This window comes from Macrobrachium rosenbergii, chromosome 15, assembly GCF_040412425.1.
Source record: "Macrobrachium rosenbergii isolate ZJJX-2024 chromosome 15, ASM4041242v1, whole genome shotgun sequence".
NCBI classification, from domain to species: Eukaryota; Metazoa; Arthropoda; class Malacostraca; order Decapoda; family Palaemonidae; genus Macrobrachium; species Macrobrachium rosenbergii.
Window position 1 is genome coordinate 31,043,743 of NC_089755.1, and position 7,500 is coordinate 31,051,242.

The 7,500-nt window shown below is 35.8% G+C and overlaps 1 long non-coding RNA gene across 1 annotated transcript in view; it reads left to right on the forward strand.

Annotated features, from left to right (window-relative positions):
• Positions 1-7,500, forward strand: part of LOC136846505 (uncharacterized) — a 372,690-nt gene that overhangs the window by 74,864 nt on the left and 290,326 nt on the right. The window contains exon 2 of the long non-coding RNA XR_010855420.1: positions 1,325-1,373. This is a non-coding gene — a long non-coding RNA (uncharacterized lncRNA). The remainder of the gene's footprint in view (positions 1-1,324; positions 1,374-7,500) is intronic.

A 7,500-nucleotide genomic window follows, 5' to 3' on the forward strand; every position in this document is an offset into this window, starting at 1 on the left:
ACACACACACACACACACACACATATATATATATATATATATATATATAAAAATATACACATATATATATATATAATATATATATATATATATATATATATATATATATATATATATATATATATATATATATATATATATATATATATATATATATATATTTAGTAATTCTGCCGATGCTCAGGATATTATTTTAGTGGCGAGCTTTCAAGATTAGTAGCCTCATCTTCACTCTGAAGTAAACGCCAGAAACTGTTAGAATCACCAAAAGTATAAAAAAATTTAAATTTTTATTGAATCTTATTGATTTCATGTACCTGTATTTTCAGTCCTGGTACTGTCTTGGTCATTGGCTGCCCACACTCCTTGTCTATCCATTTTAATTTCGTACTGGAATTGTCGTGGACAATGGTTGTCCGTACATCCTCCTTTATTCCTTATCCTTTGGTTCTTGGATTGATGTGGCCGTTGTCTACCAGTGTATCAACACGTATAGGCCTACCCTCCATCAAGCTCCACCATGAAACGCTCTTTTCCAGAAAGTTAGGGCACTAACAGAATAAATATGTAAATCCTTTATAGATTTTGGCTTTGATAGATACTGTCTTTAATTACTACACATTCTTCTGTAGTTTTCTGACCGAATGTTTGGAAAAAATTAGGCAAGAAATGATAAGAATAACAGTACATTATTATACTGTTGTACCACTTGCTCAGGTAATTTCCAGTTTTGGATCGATTGTGAGTCACATGTTTCCGACGATAATGACTGCTTAAAATTAATTTATTACTCATTGGTTTACTTGATCACTGCGGACAAACACGGCATAATTATACTTGAAACCAATTGACACGCAGCCAAAATAAGCCTTAACTCTTTGTATTTCCATATACTTGGAGAGCTTATAAAAACTGCATAGCGTAAAATACACGACTTTCCAGTTACGCTGAGATAGCGACATTTGATTTGCTTTAATGGTTAATTAGAAACTTTATTTCCTGTGCTGTTCATCGTTGGAAACTAGGAAAAGATGGGCTGCAATTTAGACATTAACATTGCTCAATGGTGAGTATGTGTGCGCCCACATTTACACTTCCATACTTAGAACGAGAACGTTATCTGCTCGAAAGATTAAAATAGTTTCACGAGTCGTTCTTTGACGTTATCTAAGCCCCCACCCCCGATTTTTCTTGCCATTTTTGAAATTTAGACATTCTAGTAGGACTGATGCGCATCTGTGAAGAAACTAACCATTTTGCCATTAAATTTCATCTTTATGTAGTCATAATATAGAGAGGTAACCATTCCATTTCCGTATTTCAGCTTGAGACTTGAGAACAATGAAGGGAATCACCCATCTGGCTGCTCTAATGTGAGTACTTAAAAGGGTTGTCGTAGCATTACTAAAAGATTTTTCTTCTCTTCAGCTTTTCATAATGGTAAGGGGCTATACAGCTGGGATAGTCTCTCTATTTGTTTTAATATGAAGATTCAGAAATATCTTGGGTTACTGAACGAAGCAGTTAATTTCGTTAATTTAACGTAAGAATTAAGAGGACACCAATCACGGTCTTACTGAAATATCCTCATCATATTGACCGAATATCAGAAAGTGGAATCCAGGTTAGTTGTTTTAGTCGAGAATTTATCTCAAATATCCACATCATATTGACCGAACATCAAAAATAGTAATCCAGCTTAGTTGTTTTAGTCGAGAACTTATCTGAAATATCCGCATCATATTGACCGAATATCAGAAAGAGGAATCCAGCTCAGTTGTTTTAGTCGAGAATTTATCTGAAATATCCACATCATATTGACTGAATATCAGAAAGAGGAATCCAGCTCAGTTGTTTTAGTCGAGAATTTATCTGAAATATCCACATCATATTGACTGAATATCAGAAAGAGGAATCCAGCTCAGTTGTTTTAGTCGAGAATTTATCTGAAATATCCACATCATATTGACCGAATATCGGAAAGAGGAATCCATCTTAGTTGTTTTAGTCGAGAATTTATCTGAAATATCACATCATATTGACTGAATATCAGAAAGAGGAATCCAGCTCAGTTGTTTTTAGTCGAGAATTTATCTGAAATATCCACATCATATTGACTGAATATCAGAAAGAGGAATCCAGCTCAGTTGTTTTAGTCGAGAATTTATCTGAAATATCCACATCATATTGACCGAATATCGGAAAGAGGAATCCATCTTAGTTGTTTTAGTCGAGAATTTATCTGAAATATCCACATCATATTGACTGAATATCAGAAAGAGGAATCCAGCTTAGTTGTTTTAGTCGAGAATTTATCTGAAATATCCACATCATATCGATCGCATATCAGAAAGAGGAATCCAGCTTAGTTGTTTTATTCGAGAATTTATCTGAAATATCCACATCATATTGACCGAATATCAGAAAAAGGAGTCCAGCTTAGTTGTTTTAGTCGAGGATTTATCTGAAATATCCACAGCATATTGACCGAATATCAGAAAGGAATCCAGTTTAGTTGTTTTAGTCGAGAATTTATCTGAAATATCCACATCATATTGACCGAATATCAGAAAGAGGAATCCAGCTTAGTTGTTTTAGTCGAGAATTTATCTGAAATATCAGAAAGAGGAATCCAGCTTAGTTGTTTTAGTCGAGAATTTATCTGAAATATCCACAGCATATTGACCGAATATCAGAAAGAGGAATCCAGTTTAGTTGTTTTAGTCGAGAATTTATCTGAAATATCCACAGCATTTTGACCGAATATCAGAAAGAGGAATCCAGTTTAGTTGTTTTAGTCGAGAATTTATCTGAAATATCCACATCATATTGACTGAATATCAGAAAGAGGAATCCAGCTTACTTGTTTTAGTCGAGAATTTATCTGAAATATCAGAAAGAGGAATCCAGCTTAGTTGTTTTAGTCGAGAATTTATCTGAAATATCAGAAAGAGGAATCCAGCTTAGTTGTTTTAGTCGAGAATTTATCTGAAATATCCACATCATATTGACCGAATATCAGAAAGAGGAATCCAGCTTAGTTGTTTTAGTCGAGAATTTGTCTGAAATATCCACATCATATTGACCGAATATCAGAAAGAGGAATCCAGCTTAGTTGTTTTACTCGAGAATTTACCTGAAATATCAGAAAGAGGAATCCAGCTTACTTGTTTTAGTCGAGAATTTATCTGAAATATCAGAAAGAGGAATCCAGCTTAGTTGTTTTAGTCAAGAATTTATCTGAAATATCAGAAAGAGGAATCCAGCTTAGTTGTTTTAGTCGAGAATTTATCTGAAATATCCACATCATATTGACTGAATATCAGAAAGAGGAGTCCAGCTTAGTTGTTTTAGTCGAGAATTTATCTGAAATATCCACATCATATTGACCGAATATCAGAAAGAGGAGTCCAGCTTAGTTGTTTTACTCGAGAATTTACCTGAAATATCAGAAAGAGGAATCCAGCTTAGTTGTTTTAGTCGAGAATTTATCTGAAATATCAGAAAGAGGAATCCAGCTTAGTTGTTTTAGTCGAGAATTTATCTGAAATATCCACATCATATTGACCGAATATCAGAAAGAGGAATCCAGCTTAGTTGTTTTAGTCGAGAATTTGTCTGAAATATCCACATCATATTGACCGAATATCAGAAAGAGGAGTCCAGCTTAGTTGTTTTACTCGAGAATTTACCTGAAATATCAGAAAGAGGAATCCAGCTTAGTTGTTTTAGTCGAGAATTTATCTGAAATATCAGAAAGAGGAATCCAGCTTAGTTGTTTTAGTCGAGAATTTATCTGAAATATCCACATCATATTGACCGAATATCAGAAAGAGGAATCCAGTTTGGTTGTTTTAGTCGAGAATTTGTCTGAAATATCCACATCATATTGACCGAATATCAGAAAGAGGAATCCAGCTTAGTTGTTTTACTCGAGAATTTACCTGAAATATCAGAAAGAGGAATCCAGCTTAGTTGTTTTAGTCGAGAATTTATCTGAAATATCAGAAAGAGGAATCCAGCTTAGTTGTTTTAGTCGAGAATTTATCTGAAATATCCACATCATATTGACCGAATATCAGAAAGAGGAATCCAGTTTAGTTGTTTTAGTCGAGAATTTGTCTGAAATATCCACATCATATTGACCGAATATCAGAAAGAGGAATCCAGCTTAGTTGGTGTAATCGAGAATTTAGCTGGAAACGAACAGCACGACGAAAAAATGTCCATTTACCCGGGATAAGCAGAGTCCATCGCCGCCGCTAATGCGCGAAAGATGAGGAAGCTGCCCTTGGTTATCCCAGCGCGCGCGGAAAGAGCTGGGCGTCCTCTCGCCTGTATCGTGTATTCAGTCGTTATACAACTCTGGCTCTTCCCTTTCACTCTTCGGCGCCATTTCCTTAATGGGGAGATCTCCGACCGTATTTCCAGTTGCCCCTTTCCAGGTCTGGAAAAGTCTGTCCGTGTGTGTCGTTCTTATAGACTTCCAGGAGGTTCAGTGTGATCTCTCTCTCTCTCTCTCTCTCTCTCTCTCTCTCTCTCTCTCTCTCTTATTTACTTCCAGGAGGTTCATTTTGATCTCTCTCTCTCTCTCTCTCTCTCTCTCTCTCTCTCTCTCTCTCTCTCTCTCTCTCTCATAGACTTCCAGGAGGTCCATTTTACTCTCTCTCTCTCTCTCTCTCTCTCTCTCTCTCTCTCTCTCATAGACTTCCAGGAGGTCCATTTTAGGAGGTCTCTCTCTCTCTCTCTCTCTCTCTCTCTCTCTCATAGACCTTCTTCTTCAGGAGGTTCACTTTGACTTATCAGCTTCACTTACAAAAGAAAGACCTCCACCATCCCTGGCCTTAACTATTCCCATTCATTTCCTTGAGTCGCGTCTTCAAGCATTTCCCGTCTTTTTCTTCCCTGCCTCTTTTCGTTTGGTAATTGAAAAATAAAAAAAAGAACGTAAAAAACCCATGGCATAAGAGAGAAAAAAAAAGAAAATAGAAACGAAGAGATAAGCGGGCTATTCACTGTAACCAAAAACCCTCATAGGACGGATTGAGGGTAAAGAAGGAGAAGAAAAGGGTTTAATGGGGAGAAATAAAACGAGATGAAAAAGAAGGAATAAATAAAAGGGGATGGGATGATTGCGGAAGGGGAGAAATGTGACTCGAGAGAGTTATTGCCCATCGGATTACATACTTAGGCAGAGACTCCTCCGAAAATAGATAAGTTCCGGGGGTGGAGGTTATCTGGAGGAGGATCTCTTACTTGATTTTCAGAGCCGCTGAGAGAGAGAGAGAGAGAGAGAGAGAGAGAGAGAGAGAGAGAGAGAGAGAGAGAGTGGAGGGGGTGTGTGAGAGGTTGTGTAAAAGAAAAAGAGCTAACTGGGAGAGAGAGACAGAGAGAGGGGAAATTGTAAGTTTGGATAATTGTGCTGTGCTTATATATAAAATTAATAAGAGATAACAGAGAGATAGAAAGATAAATAGATAAGGGTCATTAAAAATGAATTTGTATTTACACAAAGCATATAGAAAGAAAATGTCACCCAAGCTTAGTGTGTTGATTAAAAGAAAATCATATGAGAGAGAGAGAGAGAGAGAGAGAGAGAGAGAGAGAGAGAGAGAGAGAGAGAGAGAGAGAGAGAGAGAGAGAGAGAGAGAGAGAGAGAGAGAGAGAGAGAGAGCTCTGTCAGGCGAAAATGCTATTTTAAAATCAGGCTGTTTTTCACACTCAGAGGAGAAATTTACGAACGTTAAAACGGAGATGGATTAATGAGAAAAGTAATAAAAAAGAAAGCAAAGAGAGTAAAATCTGAGATGAAGCGACTTGTGAGAAAATTGGATCTGTTCGCATGTATGGGCCATAACCCGAACCATTTGTCCATAACCCACAGGAAATTGGGTAATCCCCGAGCATCTTCTCACACCTGAACCCCTGTTATCAGATACCCGTTCGCCTGTACTGCAGATTCTTAATCTCTCTCTCTCTCTCTCTCTCTCTCTCTCTCTCTCTATATATCTATATATATATATATATATATATATATATACATATATATATATATATATATATATATACAATATATGTGTGTAATTATTTTATATAGTGGATATATTTAGAGCAATGCTTCATTACAGTGTTTACAACGGGCCATTATCACTTCATCCATATTTATATTAGGCAGCAATTTTGTTTAAAGTTTTATATCTCAGTAACTAAGAATAAAGTTTTCTAATCCCATCTGTCTGTTTAGCCCTTTCTTTATATCTATTTATTGACGCGCAAGTTAACACTGCAGTCACACGCACACACAGACATATACACACACCCCACACAAAGATGTACCGTATATGTATGTATAGGTGCATATGTATATATGTGTGTGTCTATGTCTGTGTGTCTGTGTGTGTGTGCAGTGCTTTAATTTTTTTATCTGTTAATCTACACGTCGATAAACATATATAAACGAAGGGAAAAAGAAAAATGGAATTAGATAACTTTGTTTTTTCTCACTGAGATATAAAACCTTTAAACAAAAGTACTGCCTAGGCTTTAGCGCTGCAAGAAAGCATTGCTCTAAATTTACCCATTATATATTTCAATTAATAAAAATGTTCGTAATACGAGAAACGGTCGAGACCACAAATCCCGACCTCAGACCAAAGTCCATTTACTTTGGTTACTTGAATAGGGGCCACTTGTGTCAGAGGTTTGTTCCGGGTTGGACGACGGCAATTCTAAACTTTGAGTTCATTAGCAGTAGACGGTCTGAGTTGTACACACAAGACAAAAATTTGATTACATATGTTTTTAAAGCAGGATTCGTTTATACATGTTTGAATATACATATATATACAAATACAAATATATATACATATATACATATATACATGTAATACATATATATATTTATATACATATATGTATATATACATACATACATACACACACACACACACACACATACATACATACATACATACAGTATGTGCAATCAAGCTACGCAAATAATGAACGTAAAACTATGGATTTTTATGATTCGACCTCCCATCACATTGTTGATACACAATTTTTTGGGAATTTCATTCAGTGTAAATTTGTATACTAATAATTGTCGCTGTGCCATATATTTATTTAAGCAAATTATTTTTTCATTATTGTAAATATTCTCTCAGTTTTAGCGCTTTATATTTTTATTCTAAAGAAAAGCTCAGCTGATCGAATTTTCATGCTCCAGTATAACATCAGGTTGCAAGTAAAATTTTACTTGTTAGTCCGTCTGTCTCTCTTCCTGTCATGTTTGTCTTTCTGTCTCTCAGTTCATCTCGCTCTCGGCATGTCCATGCGTCCGTTAAGGCTAAACCACGAGATATAGAGACTCCATGAATCAAAGTCAAGGTCAAGGTCATTCTTAAGGTTAATGGGAAAGGTTTCGCAAAGGCGACACGTTTCATATTTATAAACGGTCTGTTAGATTAGTATTATTATAAAGTGGGCAGTTGACAGTGT